Raw genomic sequence first — 22,370 nt, 5'->3', positions numbered from 1 at the left:
GTGTTCCCACTAGGTCCACCACCAGCCAATCGTGGAAGACAACAGCCAGCTGCGGTGAGAATAATACGATGACGGCGATGGCATGACGGTATTAAGACGCCAGAGTAAGGATGACTCGGTCAACGACGAGATGACAACCACAGTATGAATACAATGGGATGATGATCGAAGCTGGAATGATGGCGACAGAGTCAAGACAAAGGTATGGCGGCAATGTGACGACGATGATGGAACAATGATGGAAGAACAGCGCCGGAATAATCACAAGTAGGCATAGTGACGGCAGGACTGTCATCCTGTGCGTGACCTGATCGAAAGACAGCTGCAGCAGAAAAGTTGAAGGAAGAGGCAAGAAAAGCTGCGATTAAGAAAGTAGCAATTGCTGAAGCTCGTCACCCTCCATTTCCAGTCATACGAACGGTTGAAACAAACCGACATATTTATCGCATCTTAACCCAACACGAGAAGCATCCATTAAACTTCGCGCTCACCGAAAGAAACAAAAGCAAAATTCACGATGTTGTTCGAGAACATAAAATATTATTACCAAGATTTGAATTATGCAAAGTGGATGTTAGTTACCCTCCCTGGATGTTAACATGCCCTAAAATAGAATTATCGGTTGACGGGATTATATCAAAAAGAGACATGTTCATAGTAGCCGCACAGCAACTGGCACTCTTCCAAATTTACTCATTATATCCCCAGTACATCTACGTTTATACAGATGGTTCGTGTCATAAAAATTCCTCGGCTTCAACATTTGTCATTCCACATTTAGCGCTAGAGCAAACATTCAAATTATCCCGGGAGACATCTTCCACCCTGGCAGAACTATTTGCAATCCTGTGTGCTTTGCGTTTCATGACATCAGAAAAACATTCGCAAAAAATGGGTTATCTTTAGCGATTCACAAGTCGCTCTCACATTACTACAGAGCAATAAGAAAAATTCTTTGAACACTTCGCTATTGTATGAGACGCTCAAAGAACTTACTAAAGCAAACGCAATGAACCACGTAATTGCATTTCAATGGATACCTGGGCACTGCAATATTTCTGGTAACACTGCAGCGGACGCAGCTGAGAATCGAGCACACAATAACGCAGAGACAACCAATCTTCCCCTATTGCGTAGTGAAGTCCGTGTGATACTAAGACAGATTTCTTGTCGTCTCAGTAAATCTACCTGGTTTGACCAGCAAACTAAAAACTCGGAGTTATACTCTATAGACCCATGTATAAACTTATCAATGCCGGAAACTCTAAGAGACAACAGAAAATTTGAAACGTTCGTACACCGACTGCGTCTAGGTATACTGCATTTACGAAACACTTCTTGTACAGAATAAAACGGGTCTCTAGTCCGCAATGTTCTTGTGGCCACCCAGACGAAGATGTGCATCATCTTCTTCTCGAATGCACGAAATACGATTCACAAAGAACGGTACTGCAAGCTAATTTGTGTATATTAGAGAGAAGACCATTCATTCTTAAAAAGATACTTGGCCCATGGCCAACTGCGGGCCCTCAAAAAAGAGCACTTCTTGATCTGAAAAATTTTTAGAGGACACCAACATTTCGGGAAAATATTAGGTATCAGATGATTCGAATACGCTAAATGAGTTACATAAATTTTGTTGGTGATTCATAAGTGGTTTATGTGGTGGTCGCAACTTTTACGCAATATATATGATTCTGTTCTGTACTTGCAGTGTATTACATGTGTGTTTTTGCTGTTCAAAACATCTGACTTTATATATATGTACGTGGACTGAACTAATGCACAGAACTTTGCAACTCATGTACTGTTGGACTGTATATTTTTTATTCGTCCAGTGTTCTGCTGAGTGTTACATTTTGTGTCGCTATTCTCCCTTTTTACGGAAATTTGTTTCGTTTGCCAAGTGAAAAGGAGTAGCTGGTGCCACCATAAAGGTGCCAACCTCTCCTAACACTCACTTCAATAAAAAAAAGTAGGCGCAGCCTTCTACTTAGGACAAACCAAACGTATGTTTTTAGCAGCAATCTGAAGAACCAGCCAGCATTCATCGTGTTCTCCTTGATAAATTACTTTTTGATGATCAATTGATAACTTAACCACTTTTGAATTGGTACATATATGGCGAATATTTTAACACTAGATTTGAGACCACAACGAAAATCGCAAGGACAGCTAAGCCCTTCTTATGCGTTGTGACTGCGAAAGCATTAATCTCCAATTGAACACCGCTGAGCGGTCCTGAAATTTTTACGCTGCGGGTGATGTTTTGGAGTTTTGCTGCGGGGCATGTTATCGGGCTTTGCGATTAAATTGACGCGGATTAAGCAATGAACGAGGCTAGTTCACGGACGTTAATGATTGTATTGCGCTTAGTGTTACACTGACGGGGAATAACTAATGGAGGAACGCAAAGGAACAAAACGTGGACGCACGTCCACAGTTTCTAGGTTAGCATGTTGGCTGTAGACCGAAATCATTTGGACGATGTTGCTGAGAAATCAAGGACGTCGCATGCCACCGACGTCGTCCTGAGCAGCGAGAGACCGAGCGAGCAGCTGCCGACACCAAGGCCGGCAGGCGCGCGCTGCAGCTAAACCCATTGGGGATAGAGAGAGAGAAAGAGAGATACAGACCGTGCGCCGGTTTCCGAGGGCCACACTGGCGGCACCCGCACGCGACTGCCTCGCCGACAACCCACCTCGGCCCGCGGCGTCGCGTCGCCGTATCAGCTCTGCCGAGGCGCGATGGTGACGTGGCGTCGCGGCGGTGTCCTCTCCCTTCACGCACCTCCTGGAGCACTAGCGCGGCAGAAGGTGTTCGCATTCGCCCACTCTGCTCCGTCGAGGCGTGCTCGCGACGTGGCATCGCAGCCACTGGGAATTTAGGTGTCGCTTTGCTGCTACGGACGCCGGCTTTTTCGCCCAACGGGTCATTTGGCGCTTTCGCATCAGAACATCGGCTTCAGTTATTGAAGCAAGCAATCTGTTGCGTGACCTTGTTTTAGTTTGAAACGACTGGCGCAAACAAACTAAACGCGCCAAATGCCTAACTCGTTTTGACAGGACGTTAATCTCGCAACGACGAGGTGACATCTCTGCTATCGGTGAGCCTCGCGTCCACACTGAGCGCGCTACGTTTGCGCTAGCGATAAGCAGCCTGCCTACCAAGACAAAGTCATGAGAAACCTCAGTGAAGGCTGACAACATGCTGCTTGAGGCGGAGGGATGGATGGCCGCAAATGTGGCAGCGTGCTCGAAGAAAGTCGACTTGTCCAGGTTGAGGCCGAGGCTGGCTACTACACGGGTAGAAATAATTCATTCGCTGCGTGTTTCCCAGCAGAACCACTGCGGAGCGCAAGCCAGAAGTCAGGCCACATTTTTTTCCAGTAGGCCAAAAGACAAATGAACGACAGACAGCAGCCGAACAGTAATAAGGACATGTGTTCTTGGCGCGACTTCGAAGAGCAGCACAACGTCAAAATATATCTGTTGGAAAAATGTTCTAAAATTCATTGGCGTTCTAGTTAGGATCGCGCAGAACTGCTCGAAAGACGCTTTTGGGGAGCTGTTTACCGGACTGCAATGCATTTCGTAAGTGTTTCTAAGGACGGGTACCTACACTGTAGACAATAGTGCAGCCTTTGGACACTTGTTCAGCAGACGCGACTTCGTATACTGCTAGGTTACAATTATGCAATGCGAACATGTGCTATAAAGTAAATACATGAAAAGGTAATTGGAGAACCTTTTTCAGTTAGTCACCAGGACGGTGACGGTTCTCACGCAGGTAATTCATTCCTCTTCCAGAAACCCCAAGAAAGAAAGTTGGGACAGCACTACAAAGCACAGCCAATTTTCAAATAAAAAAGAAGAAAAATAAATTGGTGGGCACGCAAGCACCCCACATAGCCTTGGCATGTTCTATGCGCAGCTCATAATCAGTGGCCTGATAAACGTTGAAAACTAGTTCTTAGCTTGCAACAACGCTGTCTCGTACTTGATCTGAGAATTTAATGCTTTGAAGTGAGTCTGTGTAAAAGTATAGGACGCGTATGCGGACGCTTTGTGAAAGGAGCGATATTCCAGATTTCGCAGCGTCTTCAGGAAAGGATTTCGAAATGCTTCAAGGAGCCAAAGTACAAATGTATATTAGCGCTGCGGGTCGCATTCCTGATGAAACATCATTTATGATGGTGGGCATGCCCCAAAGCCTAAGGTCACAGCAACCGGACACTGCAACAAATGACCGACGACCTCAATCAAAAAGCACTACACACTTAACACGAAACACTTCCACACTACCGCTTTTCGAGAAGAATGATGACAACACCACACCCATCTTTCACCAGAGCTGAAGTTACGGACGGGAGGCACCTCCATACCAGCACCTGCTCCCACCTCACGCTTCTCTCCGTGATGTACAGCGCCCTTCCCTAACCCCCCGTTTCCTCTCCGCCCAGAGCGAGATACTGTACACCAGATCACACCACATAAAAGAAACGAAAATAAAAATTGGCTTCTGAGTGCTTGCTGACTTCAGTTCTCCAAATACAAGAGTATAATGAAGAGATAATTAGCGAAAGTATTTGCATTGGTGATAATTGCGCAAGATTTCTGATGGTTGTTGTATCTGTCAAATTTAGTGAGAATTTGTCACAAATATTTCATTAACAGTTATTTCAGACAATCCGAGAAGAAACTAGCGTTACATCTAGCGCTAGGATGCCCCCCCCCCCTCTTCCCCGGGAGCTCTCATGCAAAAGGACTACATGATATGCTTATATGTTCTATTTGAGCTTGCATTTAGAGGCTTGCTCTTTAGAGGCCAGGTAGATGCTGTTCTCACAGCTACAGCCACAAAAAAGCATCGCTTTTTGTGGCTGTATCCTCCATTGCGCGCACGAGATTCAGCTACGATCGGCGGCTCCCCCTCACAAGCTTTTACTCGCAGATAGAGCATACGGTGCTCGGCGACGATTTTATCGCCTTTGGACTTTACACGGAAACTCACGACAACAGCGACGGCAGAAATTCGCCTGGAGTAAAATTTAATGGTAGAAGATTGCGTCTAGAGCGTCTCACCGGATATACGTGGCACCAAGGCTCTACGTGGCACCCATTCCGAGCTGCTTGACACGCCCTCGCCGGCATACCAGCGCAGAGCAGGTAACTGCAGGTAAATGGAAACCGCGGGATGAGGCGGACTGTTTTGTCCTCATCATCCCCCTGGTCGTCTCCACTGTATGACGAAGGCTGCCTCCAAACATATTCAGTTATCCCGTCACACGTTAGTATACGGCATACAAACGGCATCGAAATTATTTTGCAATATCATCACAAACCTCTACCCTTCCAACTCAACGTGTGATTCACTGACAGCACTGATCTTTACGTGACTTTTTGGAGCCATCTTCTTTCTCTTAGTCTCGACTAGAAGATCGGAAGCCGCATTTCCTTTCTAGGTTATACTGCCGTCGTCTCTCTTAACGCTAAGCCTATCATTTTCCGTTGCCGTGGAGGATATTTCCAAGCAGCTGCTCAGTATCAGTTAGCGCCTGCCATATGATCATCATCATCATCATCATCATCATCATCATCATCATCAGCCATTTTTTCTCACTGCAGGACGAAGGCCTCTCCCTGTGAACTACAATTACCACTGTCCGCTAACTGATTCAAACTTGCGCATGCAAATTTCCTGATTTCATCGCCCCACCTAGTTTTCTGCCCTCCTCGACTGTGCTTCCCTTCTCGTTGCATCCGTTCTGTAACTCTAATGCTTCACTGGTTATCCATCCTACTCATTACATGTACTGCCCAGCTCCATTTTTCTCTTTCTGTTTTTAGAATGTCGGCTGTCCCCATTTTGTTTCTGATCGACACCGCTCTCTTCCTGCCTCTTAACATTACGCCAAATATGTTTGATTCCATCACTCTTTGCGCAGTCCTTAACTTGTTCTCGAGCTTCTTTGTCAACCTCCAAATTTCCGTCACTAATTTTAAACCGGCAGAACGCAGTGATTTTACAACTTTCTTTTCAATGATAGCGGTAAGCTCCCACTCTGGATCTGGCAATGCCTGCAGCATGCACTCCAAACCATTTTTCTTCTTCTATAAATGTCCTTCTCATGACCAAGGTACCCTGAGAGTAATTGACCTAGATAAATCTATTGACACACTGCAAAAGCTGATTGGCGATCCTGAACTCTTGTTCCCTTGCCAGTCTATTAAACATTATTTTTTGTCTTCTGCAAAATAATATTTAACCCCACTCTTACACTTTCTTTGTTAACGTAGTGAATCGTTTGCTGTAATCGTCGCCAGTGTTGCTGAACAGGACAATGCGATCTGCGAACTGATGGTTGCTGAGATATTCGCCGTTGATCTTCACTCCTAAGCCTTCCCAGTTTAATGGCCTGAATACTTCTCTCAACCATGCAGTAAATAGCATTGGAGAGATTGTGTCTCGTTGCCTGACCCCTTTCTTTACAGGTAACTTTCTACTTTTCTTGAGGGGAATCAAGGTAGCTGCGGACTCTTTGTAGATATTTCCTAAGATATTCATCTATGCCTCCTGTACTCCTTGGTAACGTAATGCCTCTATGACTGCTGGTATCTCTACTGAATCAAATGCCTTTTCATAATCTATGAAAGTGATATAGAGGGATTGATTGCACGTTGCAGATTTATCGTTTACCTGATTTATGACATGGATTTGATCCATTGTAGAATACCCTTTCCTGAAGCGAGCCTGTTCTCTTGTTTGGCAGAAGTCAAGTGTTGCCCTTATTCTATTCGAAATTATTTATTTATTTATTTTATTTAGTCATACTGCTAACCCTCACTTGAAGGTCGTTACAGGGAGGGTCAGTAATTGAATTGTACATAGAACAAACATTGAAGATAATTTGTAGGAGAACATTTGTAATACATAGAACATTTGTAGAAAAAACACACAGCTACATGGAAGGAACAAATATAAGCTATACTTATCAAGGCCAACCTCAAAATCACTCATAGCATTTTTTTGTACCACAAAATTCGGTAATTCATTCCACATTTTAATAGCGTCAGGAAAGAAAGAAAAGCGGAATAAGTCTGTTCAAGCTATTATTGGTTGCACGAATGTACTGCGTGTTGTTCGTGGTAACCTTTTGTGAAAGAGCGCCAGATAATCATCCTTGTTTATTTTCACATCTGCGTGTAGTATTTGAAAAAGCAATTTCAATCGCTGCTTCTGCCTTCTTGATTCCGGTGGTTCCAAGTTACATGTTTTTAACATTTAGTTACCGAGTCACGTCGTCGATATTTAGAGCAGATAAAGCGAACTGACATTCTTTGAATTCGTTCTAGTTTATGTTTTGAAACCTTTTGACGGGGGCTCCACACAGCACCAGCGTATTCTAGACTCGGACGGATATATGTCTTGTATGCAATCAACTTGACTTCTTTCGTCGCCTGGCGTAATTTCCTTTGCAAGTAGCACAACTTCCTGTATGTTGATTGACAAATATAGGCAATCATCTGCGAGAAGCTTAGTTTTTACAGGTGATTGGACAACCGCTGAGATATCATCAATGTATAGCAGAAAAAGTAGTGGCCCTAGTACGGAACCCTGCGGCACGCCCGAATTCACCTCAACATTTCCTGAAATAGTATCTGCCACTCTGACTGCTTGTTGGCGATCAGATAAATACGCTCCTATCCAATCGAGAACATCCACACTAAGACCGATATTGCGAAGCTTGAAGAGCAGTTTACGGTGTGAAACTTTGTCAAAAGCCTTCGCAAAATCTATGCATATAACATCGACTTGTACACAGGCGTCTATAGCAACAGAGAAATCGTGAATCGTTTCGATCAACTGCGTTACAGTTGAAAGGCCACTGCGGAACCCATGCTGAAACGGACATAATAGGTCATTTTGTTCCAGAAATTGTCTGATGTATTGTGCCACTATATGCTCAAATATTTTACAACAAACCGATGTGAGAGACACAGGCCGATAATTGCTCAACATTGTTCCATTGCCGCCTTTGAAAATTGGGACCACAATTGCTCTACGCCAATATTGAGGTAGCGAGTGGCATTTTAAAGACTTCTGAACTATAATTACTAGGTAATACGACAACCACTCCGCGAATCGTCGCAGAAATTCATTCGGTATACCGTCAGGCCCACATGACTTTTTCGTGTCCAGAAGGAGCAGCTGATCAAATATGCCTTTTCGGTTAATATTAATATTACCTGCTTGAAGTGGCAATGTAGGAGCCGATTCATATTTTTTGTTGTAATCCTGGTCCGTACAGAACACTGACTGGAAATTTTGATTGAATCTGTCAGCGATATCAGGCTTTTCCGTAATTACTTCCGTTCCTTCTACAATTTGTTCAATTCCTTCATTCGTTTCCTTAAAAAATAGCCAGAACTTTCCAGGAGAACGTTTCAGAAAGTTATTGAGGGTGTTATTAAAAAATTGTTTTTTAGACTGCGCCATCTCTGCCTTCAAGTTTTCTTTTGCACGCGTTATTTCCATCGGGAACCTTTTATTTTTGCGCAATCTTTTTATTCTGCGCTTCATCTGAATTATTTTTCGGCTTATCCATGTGTTTCTTCGTTTTGTTCTTTTAGTGCGAGTAGGTACGTAGTTATCTAAACAGTACTGCACAATTTTCTTAAAACGGTTCCAAAGCTGTTCAACCGACTCAAGCCTTGATATCATCTCAAATTCGCTAAGCGATGTTTCTAAAAAGTCAATGATAGTCGTATCATCCGCACGACCGTAGTCTTTAACATGTGCATGAACGTGACGCTTTGCTCGAATGCTGATGTCACAGAACACGTCAAGCACAACCATTCTGTGGTCCGATATACCGTCCTCAACTGATACGGCGTAATCGGCCACTTCACTTGATATGAAAACCAAGTCTAACAATGACTGTGACGTAGGGGTGATTCTTGTGCAGTCTTTTACAATTTGTGTGAAATTATGCGAAAACATTAGCTCTAATAGCCTACCAGCGCTACGGGTTTCTACATGACTAGTTGAAAAGCTTTCCCAGTTAATATGCGGTAAGTTGAGGTCTCCAGCCATTATTAGACTCGTGTTTCCATTTACATGATCACACAAAAACATATTTAAGTCCTCTAGAAACTCGGGCGGAGTGCTGCGCGGTCTGTAGACGGCCCCAATAAGATACGTAATGTTGGCGTAATTCACCTTGCACCACACTGTTTCTGGTAAATGGCAATCCACTTTTATTGCCACCATTGTGCTTTTAGTTATCACCACCACGCCACCACCTCGAGTGTCCCTATCCCATCGAAAGATCTTGTATCCCGGTGGTACAATGCAGTTATCCGTTATGACACCATTCAGCCATGTCTCTGTTATGACCATATTATGGGGACTGTATGTAATAAGTAAGAATTCTAAATCTGTTACTTTGTTTACAATGCTTCGCGAATTTATTGAAAGAATTCGGAGCTATGATCGCGCCGGCGAGGTGGGATCCCGCCCCTGCTAGCCACCGCTCCAGGCATACGCGATCCGCGATGAACGGAAGCTTCAGAGCCGTCGTGACGTTTCGGTTTATCTTGTCTATGCTTGCACTGACAACGAATGTTCCGTTTTCGATCCCATTCGTAGTGCTCACCGTTTACTTTAAGCTTATCATGAATCAGCTTCACTTTTGCGCCATTTGCTCTTTCTGCTTCGCCGCTTCGCCACAACTTCTTCCTGACATCGACGGTTTCCTTCGCGTAATCATTGCTGATGCTAATGGTAGACCCCTTCAGCTTTCCACAGTTTTTGACAACATTTTCCTTTTCCGAGTGAGTATAAAAATTCATATTGACTGGTCTTGAACTATTTGGTTTTTCCTTACCCAGCCGGTGAATTCGGTCTACTGATTTCACTATAACGCCCAATTTTGCTTCGAACAGATTACTAACAACGGCTCCCCTCAAGTCTGATTCGGTTTCACCAGAAGTTTCAGGTAGGCTGAAAATGATAAGGTTATTGCGTCTGCTCCTGTTTTCACATCAATTAATTTCTGTTCCTGTTGCCGAACAATAGTTTCCAGGCTAGTAATGCGCTCACCCATTTCCTCAATAACTTTAAGATAGCCGGTCAATTTGTCAGTTTTAGTATTTAAATCAGATCCCTCCTCCTTTATAGCATCTATCTTAGATTTAAATGTAGCCTGATTTTGCAAAAATTTGCTCCAACATCTCAGCTGTCTTTGGCCCGGGGTTTTCCTCAACGTCACCTGACATCAAAAGCATCAGCACTTCAGACCAGCAATCAATGACACTAGCAATACAGTTGTGAGGGCACGGCAATACCAACAAAAATCGATTGTCACTTCGGTAACATGCAGCATTGGAGTGGTAACGAACCTGCATAGACAGTAATGCCAGCTTAGGAATGTTTTCTGCAGGCCATGTGCCGTGCCCTCTGAAGGCTTCCTGGATGTGCTGCTCCTTTTGTAGTCGAGCCAGAGGTGACGTCACCGTTGATGACAGCCGATCCTCTCACGCATTGCTTGCAGTATCCAGATAAGTTCCGTTGATAGGTAGCCAGTTTGTGTCGCTCGTAGTCGTCGCTCCTATAATCCACGACAAAACCTGCATAGACAGTAATGCCAGCTTAGGCATGTTTTCTGCAGGCCATGTGCCGTGCCCTCTATCTTGGTGAATATATTATAAAATGCCTAAAGCGAGATAATGGGCATATAACTTTTCAATTCTTTAATGTCTTCCTTCTTGTGTATTAGAATAATGTTGCCCTTCTTCCAGTTTTAGTGTACACTGAAGTCCTGAGGCATTGCTTAAAAGGGCCCCAAGCCTTTCAAGCATGATATCTCCTTCATCTATGACTACATCGAGTTTTATTCTATTTTCTCCGGCCGCTTTTCCCCTAGTCATGTCTTACAAGGCTCTTCTAACTTCACTATTAGTTATAAATGGAGCCTCTGTACCCTGTTCATTACTACTTCGAATGGAGTTAGTGTGGCTGCTCGTGGTACTGCACAGGTATGTATAGACATCTTCCGGTGCTTTTACTATATCTTCTAAACAGCTGATGATCCTCGTTATCTTTCAGTGCATACACCTTGGCTTGTCCTATGCCAAGTTTTCATCTTACTAATTTCAAAGTGCGTCCATTTCTTACTGCTTTCTCAGACTTTCTCGCGTTATAATTTCGAATATCCCTTACTTTCTCCTTGTTGGTCACTTTCATTCTTTGTAGTTTTTTTCTTAGGTCCTTTGTTGCTTGGGAGAGCTTACCTACCGGTTGCCTTGGTGCCTTGCCTCCCTCTTCAATTGCTGCTCCTGAGACAGGCCTCGTTACTATATAGTTCATCATCGCTATGTTATCTTCATCTCTCTGCTGCAAAGGTGCATATTTGTCTGCAAGCACCAGCCTGAATTGGTCCACCTTTAACTTTACTGCGTCTAGGTTGTCCTGTTTTTTCCTGACTAATTTTACTCACTCTCAGTTCATATTGCGGAAAATCCTAGACCTCACTAGCCTATGATCACTGCACTTTATTCTAATTAACACTCATACATGCTGGACTATGCTGAGATCGGCAGAGAGTATGAAATTATTTTATTTCTTGTATCACCATTACGGCTTTTCCAGGTTCACTTCCTGTTGCTACGTTTCCTGAAGAAGGTATTCATTATTCGAAGCTTATTCCTTTCCACGAAATCTGCCAGCATCTCTTCTGTGGTGTTCCTAGAACAGATGCCGTAGTTGCCGATTGCTTGCTCACCAGGCTATTTCCCCCACTTTTGCATTGAAGTTATCTATGACTACAGTATGGTGAGTTTGCGCTTTTCTCATTGATGATCAGCACCATCATAAAGCTGCTGCATTTCTTCATCACCATGACTGGAGGTTGGAGAGTAAGCTTGTACTACCTTTATTCTATGCCTCCCATTCAGCTTTATTGCGACTACTGATACTTTTTTCACTAATTCTGTAGAATTCATCAATATTGCCCGCTTTGTCCTTATGGATTAGAAATCCTATTCCGCATTGTCTATTTTCTGGGAGTACTCTGTAGTAGAGGATGCTGCCGTTAGTCAGCAATGCGCAATTGTCACCAGTTCATCTAATCTCAATAAGGCCAATAATATCCCATGCAATGCGTGATAATTCTTGAAAGAGCCCTGCTAAGCTAGCTGCACTCAAGACAGTTCGTGCGTTGAACATTGCAAGGTTCGGTTTTCACTCGGGGCCTGTCCTGATACAAAGATTCTTAGCACCCTCTGCCACAGCGCAGGTTGGCCACCGCTTTGGTCAGGTGCTTCACAACTGCTGCGGACTGAGGGTCATGGAATAATTGTTGGGGTCATGAGGGAGGTAGTGGCCGAATACTGCACCAGGGAGACCAATTTCTGTTCTGATGAGAGAGTGTCGTTGTTGAAGTTTAGTGGGCCTTCATAAGCTGGTTGCGCCTGGACTAGTATAGTCCCAGTGGCTTTCGGCGTTTTTTGCTGGTGTCAGGCAGCACGCGAAGCCTGGAGATGCGGTGTACGGGAGAAGGATTCGAACTGCCGACGTTCAGATTGAAGGCCCGGTGTTCTACCACTCTTCCACGCCCCCGTATGCTACGCATCCCAAAACAAATTACATCTGACGGGCCGTTTGGAACGCAGCGCAAGAGATGACTAGCACACATAAACGAAAGCAGCGTACCGCACACGACACATAAACAGAATTGCGCTTTTTTATTTGCAGGTTCAAGCGCTTTGCGGTATTTCAGTGAGATTTATTGAAACCATGCGCATGTAGCGAGCGCATTTTTTTTGTTTACCATACACAGTGCGCTATAAGCGAAATAATTATTAGAACCTTAGTCATAGATGCCTTGGTATTCCAGACATATACTTTTGAGAATTTTTTTGCTAGTTTTCTATAGCCTATAGTTGCTAACGTTATCGTAGTGGATAATTGTGCCAGATTTCAAATGTTTTATTTTGTTTACATGCAAAAAAGCAATGGTCTGTTTGACTTCCATTTCATAAAGTTGCCTATTGTGCTGTGTGCTGCTGATTCGTCCTTGGTGTTTTTTAGATTGTTCACTGTGGGAAAAAATTGAAGCACTGAAATTCTGTCCTGCGGAAACCAAACGAGCCTCAACTTGCGATGGTGCGTTTGAACAGTGCAAAATGACACATACCGACTAGGTTCATAGTGTATGACATGTGGCCGAACGGTGGAAAAAGGATACGCATACTTCAGTGGTCACCGGCGACCACTGACTTGATGCCAAGATCTTGAGCCAGCGCATTTTCGCACAAATGTCACCCTGCTGTATTAAAGCTAAGGAAAATGTAGTTGTCAGCTTCTCGCATGGTCACTATAACAAGAAAGTATTTTTTCATGGAAAATTATCATGAATGTGTGCAGTAATTCAGACTGCGTTGTCACGTTGGCATGGCTGTGAAAAATAAGGCAATGCCATTTACATGAGGTAATAAGGTTACTCTCTATTGGAGGCATAAAGTTTCGTACAATAATTACTGCTCGGGACTCTGGCGCCGCGATCGTTCAGCGACCATGGGAATAATGGAAAGTACATGGAGTTGTCACATCTTCGTGCTTGTGCATTGAGACGCTCTTGTGGCTTTGTTTATAGTACGATTTATCTGCCTTCATTCTCCTACATATCATAGATATCACATATCATTTCTATGTGCAAAATACCCTGCGAACCCACAAGTTTGCCACTACGTAATGGAAGCTGTTCAGCCTGTCGAGGTGGTCTAATCGGAACCCGCTGACTAGCCTGCAAGTAATTCCAAGTGGCATTCTCGGCCATTTATCGATGCATGCGTCCGTGGCGTAATGGTTTCAATATCGCACATCCGTATCAGAGGTCCTGTGTTTGAATCGTGCCATCGGACTGTTTTATTATGGGGAATTTAATTATTTATTACACAGCATTTTGGTGAAAATAACGAGTTTACAAAATCCCGAAGCCGTTCGAAGCAAGAAGAACGGGCAAATCCATGTGCATCCCATAACTGCTATTCTGGTTGAGCCACTCTGATTGCAGCCCCCGTAGACACTAGCGCCAGAGTACCCTCTAGCAATTTTTGCATGAAGGTCTATGATTGGGCGAACATTCAAACCTCAAACCTGATCATCGATCAGGTTTGAGATCAAACCTCAGACTTTGAGGTCAAACCTCAAACCTGAACTCAAACCTGATCATCGGACGTCGAAACTTTATCCGAGGTTCAATCGCGTCGGCTCGTCGGGACTCGTCATAGGTTACAGCCTAATCACTGGTGCACGCGTGCGTTCCAGAATGCACGCTATTCACGTCACGCATGCAATCTGAGGTTCCCTCGTGACAACATTCGAGAGAGTTCCGATACATGCATGCACCCCTTGCACCGAGCGGTAATATTGCAAGAGATTCGCCGCTGTGAAATGATCAGCGATGAACAAACAACATATAGAGGTATCGGTATTGTTCCTGAAAGCTACAGAGGGCCATTTTACCACAGATGCCACAATGATATGTCGGGTGAATCGTAGTTAAATATTTCTCCGTTTAATGAAGTAAAAAGTGCCGCTCTGTATGCAGTGGAGCTAGGGGAACCACTTTGTTGTGTAAGCTTAACACCATTTCCCGACATTGTTTAGTCGTAAACATGAGTAGATGTGGCTAATATTCTATGTATTCAAGCCTGGGCAAAACGTTTGAGTTTGATAGAAATGTAGAGGATTATATGTACACTTCGATTGGAAGAAAACGTCTTTCTTAGCGAGTTACCGTGCTTTTCCGCATAAGCCATGGTTTCTAGCCTGTTTATTTTTGGCATGGGGGGGGGGGGAGGAAGGACGAAGCACAGAAAATTGTTTATTATGCATGGCTCTTAACTCTACCACTGGTGTGCGAGTAGGATGTTCTAGCTGATAAAGTGAACATAACTGCAATATGTGTTACATGTACACAATTATTGATATATAAACATAGGGCTTCTTTTTTTCAAACTTACTTATTTTTGAAAGTTTGGTAAACAGAAATGTAGGCTTCCACTCAAAATATTGCTTTTAACAATCACTAGAATTGAACTAGCTCTCTCGAATTACAAAAAAATTCATTAAAATCGCCTCATGAGTTCTTTTAGAAAAGCATTTCTGCGTTATAAATATATTTGAATAAGTGGTCCTCAGCGTTGAGCCCGAGATATTTTCCTAGACACATGCAACGCTTATAATAGCGCCGTTCAGAGCTCAATACTAAATAGTTTGCAGGCCATAGGATGTGTGGTTTTTCGTGGCGCAAGGGCCAGGTTTGGCCAAATAGCGTGCAGGCCATAGGAGTATACACGGCTGTCCTCTGCGATTCATTCACTCATTTATCAGTGATCGTAAAATTCAAGTGAGGTTGGGAAGTACCATAAGCACCGAAAGGGCGGTATCGTGAGGTGTACCTCAGGGAAGTGTTCTTTCCCTAACGCTCTTTATTGTAGTAATGGTTGATCTTCCCGCTGAAGTGCAAAAACATTGCAGGCATGTCCATATGTCGATATGTGCGGACGACATTTGTCTTTGGTTAACCGGATATCAACGCAAGCGTTTAGCTCTGATAGCTCGACAGACATTACTTTCAGTTCAAAATTACCTTCAAGGTGTTGGGTTGACTCTCTCGGTGGAAAAATCTGGCTTCATCATGTTTCCAGGTAGAGGAAGGCAGTATGCGCGGCTGGAGATAGACATTGATCAATCTTGCCTTCGTCAATTGAAGCACAAGCGCTTTTTGGGTGTCACTATTGACTACCGTCTACAGTGGCGACGAGCTGTGGACTCGGTTGTGACATCGCTATCTTCACGTCTCAATGTGATCCGTAGAGTTGCAAGTGAGCAATGGGGAAATCACCCTTCTTCAATGATCAGGCTGCACGATGCACTGGTGACGAGTCGAATAATGTACCAGCTCCCTTTAATTTCCCCCTCGCTCTCACAACTGGAACGACTTGAGGTTTTGCACAGAAAGGGCCCAAGGAGGGCACTTGGCGCTCCGCAGACTGCTCCTAACAATGCAGTATTTCATGAGTTTCTATCGAGACCTCTTAGCCTAGTCGCTTCACAAAGGTTATTGACGCAAATCGGCCACCTCAAACAGATGGTAGCCGGGCGAGCCCCTGTACAGCGCCTTCGAAAAGGATCTGAGTCCCGAGCGCGCTTGGCCCTTAATACTTTTGGTTACCTGGGTCTTGACGCTAGAGGTCGAACTAAGAGGTTGAAACCACTTTGGTCACTCGCGAGCCTCGATTGTTTGTTGAAAATTCCTCACGCTCGCGCTAAGCGGAGTTATCCTTTCGCGGCAACGCATTCGCTTGTACTGGAACATCTTGAGACTGAATATGCACGTCATCTTCAAATTTTCACTGATGGCTCTGTGAACAAGGTCAGAGGATCTCGTGCAGCTGCTTTTCACATTCCCTCTTTGAAGTAGGATTGGTCTGTTCGCTTCACTGCACTCGTGTCCTACACAACGGCCGAAAGCCTTGCCATTGAGGCAGCTCTAAAGAAGCTACGGTTTTGTACGCCTCAGCCTGTTGTCATTCTGACAGATTCAAAATCTGACCTTCAAAGGTTAGAACATGGGTTCTGTACTGATGCCTTATGCCTTAGCTCCCTACGCTCGGTGCACAATCTCTACATTGAAGGCTTCTCCATACGTTTCCAATGGTTGCTCTTGCACATAGGTATCATAGGAAAGGAGATGGTGGACAGCCTTGCCCATAGAGCGCTGTCTGGGAATCCATTGAGAAAAGTGCCTCAAGAGGACAAGATACTTTTCAGAGAAGCGGTGTTGTGCCAATTCAGTTCTTTGTGGAGCTCACCTCACAAGCCATGTGTGACCAAGGGCCTCAAAGGAAACCAAGCCAGTTTACTGCTCCGCATTCGCACGGGCTCTGCTCGTACCCATGCGCGGATGTACGACTGGCCTGGCGTTGTCTCCATTATGTTCAACGTGTGATGTGTGCGGTGACATAGAACATTACCTTGGTTCTAACATCACCACTGTCACATGGAAGCTTCGTACTATTTTTGGTGTTCCTGCCATTCGTGTTGGAATCGCGAAAAAGAAGCTCGACCAGCACGGTCAATTTTCCAGTGAGGTCTTACATCTTACACGTCTTACATTTAAGGTGCCCTCGCCCTGTGCAGACATGCAAACTCCACCATGTCCAACAGCGATAGCATCCGTCACATAATCAAGGGAATCAACACTATTGGTTCTAATGCCCCGGCTACGCAGAGCCCCACCACCGTGCCATTTGTCATCATCATACGCCAGCGCCTTGAGGAACTGCAATCCCTTCGCGCTCACGGAGATACGTATGATGGTCGTCTCCCTGACGCTACTGACCTGCGCAGCTTAATCGGCACCATCACACGTGAGAAACTCCACGCACAATACTCTTTCTGTGCTTCTGCTACCGTTACCTCCCCTCCTGCGACCGGCTCGCGCGCAATCATTAAAGAAGAGCTCGCGTCTACTCCCTGTGCCATGTGTTCTGACGCAATCGGTGCTCCTAGAGTGGCAGATATGCCGACATTGCCATGACCTCTCCACTTACGGTCACGTCTGAGACCACACCATCTGCACTAACACCCGTCGTTTCAATCTTCACGCAGGTCTGTGCTTAACTTTTGAACTGTGCTTGGCGTACTACCCGTCTTCTTTGTTATTAGTGCTGCTACTGAGGACACATTTCCCAGTTCTGCTGACGCAGCCGACAGGATGAGAGGCGCCGTTATGCTCCTCAAGAAGGCTCCGATACCCGTCTGCCTATCACTTACCAGCGGATGACATACCGACCTTCTTTGCACCCTTCACCGTCTCCCCCATACGCAGCCGATATGCCTCCCACCTGCCATTCATGTCGGCGCCGCTCACCTCCCCCACGCCGTCGCTCAGTGTCCCCGCTTTGGCCTGGCTCACAGGCCCCTGACCTCCGCTGGGAAAACCTTGAGGAGGTGAAACTGCATCCATCGGACTGCCTATGATTCCTCGAGAGCGCCAGTTGAATCGATTAGTAGTGTTTGTGCAAGGTGTTCGTGTAGAAACTCTTATTGACACTGGTGCCACCATTTCTATCATTGGTACTGCTTTATGCCCCCATACACAAAAAGTGACAACGCCATACGGCAGCGCTTCTTTGCGTGGAGCAAACAATGCAAGAATTCACCCGATCGCGCAATGTACAGTACGTGTCCCTATCGATGGCATCCGTCATCACATAGTATTTGCGACGGTACGTGAGTGCACTCACAAACTCATTTGGGTTTGGATTTATTGTCGCCCGCCTCCGCATTTATCAGTTGTAGCCAGCGCCTCATTTATCTGACCGGCACCAGTCAGCAATGCTAGTCTGCAGCTGATGCGCACAGTTGTTTTGTAACAGCCGCAGATTATGTGCTTTGGCCATCACGACAACAATAAATCACCGTTCGTTCCGCCGAGAATGTACGCGGCGTCTGTTCATTCACCCTTGCGGTCGCATTTCATCCAGAGGAGTTGTGATCCCACCCAGCCTTCTTCGTTTCACTGATGGGTGTACAATGGTTCCTGCATTGAATACTACTTCCGATCCGTAATAGTTGCCCCGTGGATCACATGCGCTGTTGATACCTAACCGGTATCTGACTGTTGACTGCTGCACCAACGGAGTCTCACTGTTGGTGCAACGGTATCTGACTGTTGCACCAACGGAGTTAACTCTGCCTCCTCTCGACCCTTTTTGCTCTCTTCTGACAAGTTCCATCAGCTCAGACCTTTTCTCTGCCCAGATTCGAGATCTACTCAGTTTGCTGAAAAAACACAGTGCCTTGCTCGACGTCCATTCACCCGTCCTCGGTAAAACGCCAGTGGCCCCTTATCGCATTCAGACCGATGGCTCCCGCATCGTTTACCACCGCCCATACAGTGTGTCTCTTACCGAGCACAAAGTTATCGAAAAAATGTGTCCGATATGCTTGAAAGCAAATATAATACGCCCTTCCTCATGAGCCTGGTCTTCTTCGGTTGTTCTTGTACAGCTTTTGCGTCGACTACCGCGCCCTCAAAGAAATCAGACGCAAATACGTTTATCTCCTCCCACGAATTGACGACGCGTTGGACTCGCTCTAGGGCACAGAGTACTTCTCCAGTCTTGATCTTTGGTCTGGCTACTGGCAAATACTTTTGTACGAGTCCGACAAGCAGAAAACAGCATTTGCAACTCCGGATGGGCTCTACGAGTTCAACGTGATGCCTTTCGGACTCTGCAACGCGCCTGCCACATTCGAGCGCATGATAGTGTCTTAATGGGTCGCAAACGGAAATCCTGCCTGTGCTGTGTAGACGGTATCGTTGCCTTTTCCTCAACGTTCACACAACATATCGAGCGCCTTGATAAGGCACCAGCAGCAATAAACGCTGGACAAATAAATTTTATTCCTATCCTATCCTTGCCAAGGCTGGACTGCCGCAGAACGCAAAAAATGCCACTTCGCGAGCAAGACCATCAAGGTTCATCATCATCATCGGCCTGGTTACGCCCACTGCAGGGAAAAGGCCTCTCCCATACTTCTCCAACAACCCCGGTCATGTACTAATTGTGGCCATGCCGTGCCTGCAAACTTCTTAATCTCATCCGCCCACCTAACTTTCTGCCACCCCCTGCTACGCATCCCTTCCCTTGGAATCCAGACCATAACCCTTAATGACCATCGGTTATCTTCCCTCCTCATTACATGTCCTGCCCATGCCCATTTCTTTTTCTTGATTTCAACTAAGATGTCATTAACTCGCGTTTGTTCCCTCACCCAATCTGCTCTTTTCTTATCCCTTAACGTTACACCTATCATTCTTCTTTCCATAGCTCGTTGCGTCGTCCTCAATTTGAGTAGAACCCTTTTCGTAAGCCTCCAGGTTTCTGCCCCGTAAGTGAGTACTGGTAAGACACAGCTATTATATACTTTTCTCTTGAGGGATAATGGCAACCTGCTGTTCATGATCTGAGAATGCCGGCCAAATGCACCCCAGCCCGTTCTTATTCTTCTGGTTATTTCCGTCTCATGATCCGGATCCGCCGTCACTACCTGCCCTAAGTAGATGTATTCCCTTACGACTTCCAGCGCCTCGCTGCCTATTGTAAATTGCTGTTCTCTTCCGAGACTGTTAAACATTACTTTAGTTTTCTGCAGATTAATTTTTAGACCCACTCTCCTGCTTTGCCTCTCCAGGTCAGCGAGCATGCATTGCAATTGGTCCCCTGAGTTACTAAGCAAGGCAATATCATCAGCGAATCGCAAGTTACTAAGGTATTCTCCATTAACTTTTATTCCCAATTCTTCCCAATCCAGGTCTCTGAATACCTCCTGTAAACACGCTAATAATAGCATTGGAGATATCGTATCTGCCTGCCTGACGCCTTTCTTTATTGGGATTTTGTTGCTTTCTTTATGGAGGACTACGGTGGCTGTGGAGCCGCTATAGATATCTTTCAGTATTTTTACATACGGTTCGTCTATACCCTGATTCCGTAATGCCTCCATGACTGCTGAGGTTTCGACAGAATCAAACGCTTTTTCGTAATCAATGAAAGCTATATATAAGGGTTGGTTATAAAGGTTGTGGGATGCTTAGTAGTTAGTAAAGAAGGGATTCGGCCGGGCCCTGAGAAGATCGCCACAGTCATCAACTTCCCCGGGCCAGAAGGTCAAAAACACTTGCGCAGTTTTATCGGTCTCGCCTCCTACTCTCGCCATTTTATAAGCAACTTTACGACGCTTGCATCTTCGCTCCGCCAACTTCTTAGAGGTGCGGCACCCTTCGTTTGGAGGCAGCCTATTAAGCAGCTTTTCAGGCTATAAAGCGAGCCCTCACGCCCCAGCCGGTACTATGCCATTTTGACACGACTGCACTTACCATCGTCCACACCCACGCTAGCGGTCATGACATAGGCGCGGTTGTATTACAATGTGACCATACCTCTCGCGAGCGAGTCGTTGACTATGCCATTCGTTGCATGTCCACAGCAGAGAAGGATTAAACCATTACGAAGCAAGATTGCGTTGCTGTTGTTTAGGCTGTGCCAAAATCCCGCCCGTATTTACGCGGCCGCCGCTTCGCGGTCGTTACAGAACATCACGTGTTCTGCTGGCTCTCTTCGCTGAAGAACTTGCCGGGTCGTCTTGGGCGCTGGGAGGTTCGTTTACAGGAGTATGGTTTCGACATAATGTACAGGTGTGGAAAGAAGCACCGAGACGCCGACGCTCTCTCCCATTGCCCGCTTCCGATCTCGCATCGTACACCCACGCCTCTCCCAGAAAGCCCGTCTGGCGAGCCATCATCCTCCCCTTTACAAATAGTAACGCTGGACAGGCCAGGCGCGTATTTCCATCCCATCCTTATTGCGCTACAGCACGCAAACCCACACTGTCGGACTGGTCTTGACCGCCTCAGCGGCTCCTCCTCGCTCCCAAATTCCCGTGTGCATCGACAACCTGACCAATTGAAGTTGCACAACGGTGCTCTATGCCGCTACATTTATCGCTCCGATGGTAACAAATGTGTCCCCGTCATTCCGCGTTCTCTGTAAAGCGATGTTCTACAAGCTTTTCACGACGATCCAACGGCGGGTCATCTTGGATATCACAAGACTTAGGACAGGACCCGAAGCCGGTTCTCTTGGCCTGGCCTCTGCTACGCCATGGTAAGTATATCGCCTGTTGCGTGCCTCGTCAACGACGCAAACGCCGTACATCTGCACCCGCATGGCCCCTGTAGCCGGTCTCTTGTCTTGACTCTCCCTTTGAGGTCATCAGAACAGACTTGTATGGGCCTCTACCCTTTCCTGCCAATGGTAATCGCTTGATCGTTACAGCTGTCGATCATCTTACTCGCTATATGCTGAGACAGCTTCTCTACATTCTGCTACAGCTTTTGAAGAAGCGATCTTTTTACTGAGAAGCATCTTTTTACGCCATGGAGCATCATGCGTTCTCCTCAGCGACCGCACCAAGGTCTTCCTCTCTTCCATTCTTTCCGAAGTTGTACAAGCTACCAGCACTGTTCTAAGACCACTTCCAACTATCATCCACAGACCAATGGCTTGACCAAGCGTTTCCATCGCATACTCTATGACATCAGCAGTCCATCGTCAGTATGTCAGCTCGAGCCAAACAAACTGAGATGCAATGCTACCGTTTGTCACTTTTGCCTAAAACACAGCATTTCAACGTACCAGCATCTTTTCCCAATTCTTCGTTGCCTACGGCAACTGACCAAATTTCGCCCTTAATGCATCTTTCTTCTCGGCTCCTGTCTCATCGGCAGT

The 22,370-nt window shown here is 45.6% G+C and overlaps 1 protein-coding gene across 3 annotated transcripts in view; it reads right to left on the bottom strand.

Moving 5' to 3' along the window:
- The window catches only part of LOC135920725 (uncharacterized), a 295,472-nt gene that overhangs the window by 114,192 nt on the left and 158,910 nt on the right, over positions 1–22,370 (bottom strand). For all 3 annotated transcript variants that reach the window (XM_070523587.1, XM_070523589.1, XM_070523588.1), the window contains one exon: positions 10,404–10,631. The gene's annotated coding sequence lies outside the window, so the exon portion shown is untranslated. The remainder of the gene's footprint in view (positions 1–10,403; positions 10,632–22,370) is intronic.

This window comes from Dermacentor albipictus, chromosome 8 (genome assembly GCF_038994185.2).
Source record: "Dermacentor albipictus isolate Rhodes 1998 colony chromosome 8, USDA_Dalb.pri_finalv2, whole genome shotgun sequence".
In the NCBI taxonomy this organism is placed as follows: Eukaryota; Metazoa; Arthropoda; class Arachnida; order Ixodida; family Ixodidae; genus Dermacentor; species Dermacentor albipictus.
Note: the sequence above shows the minus strand (reverse complement) of the source record. Positions and strands in the feature narration are given on the sequence as shown.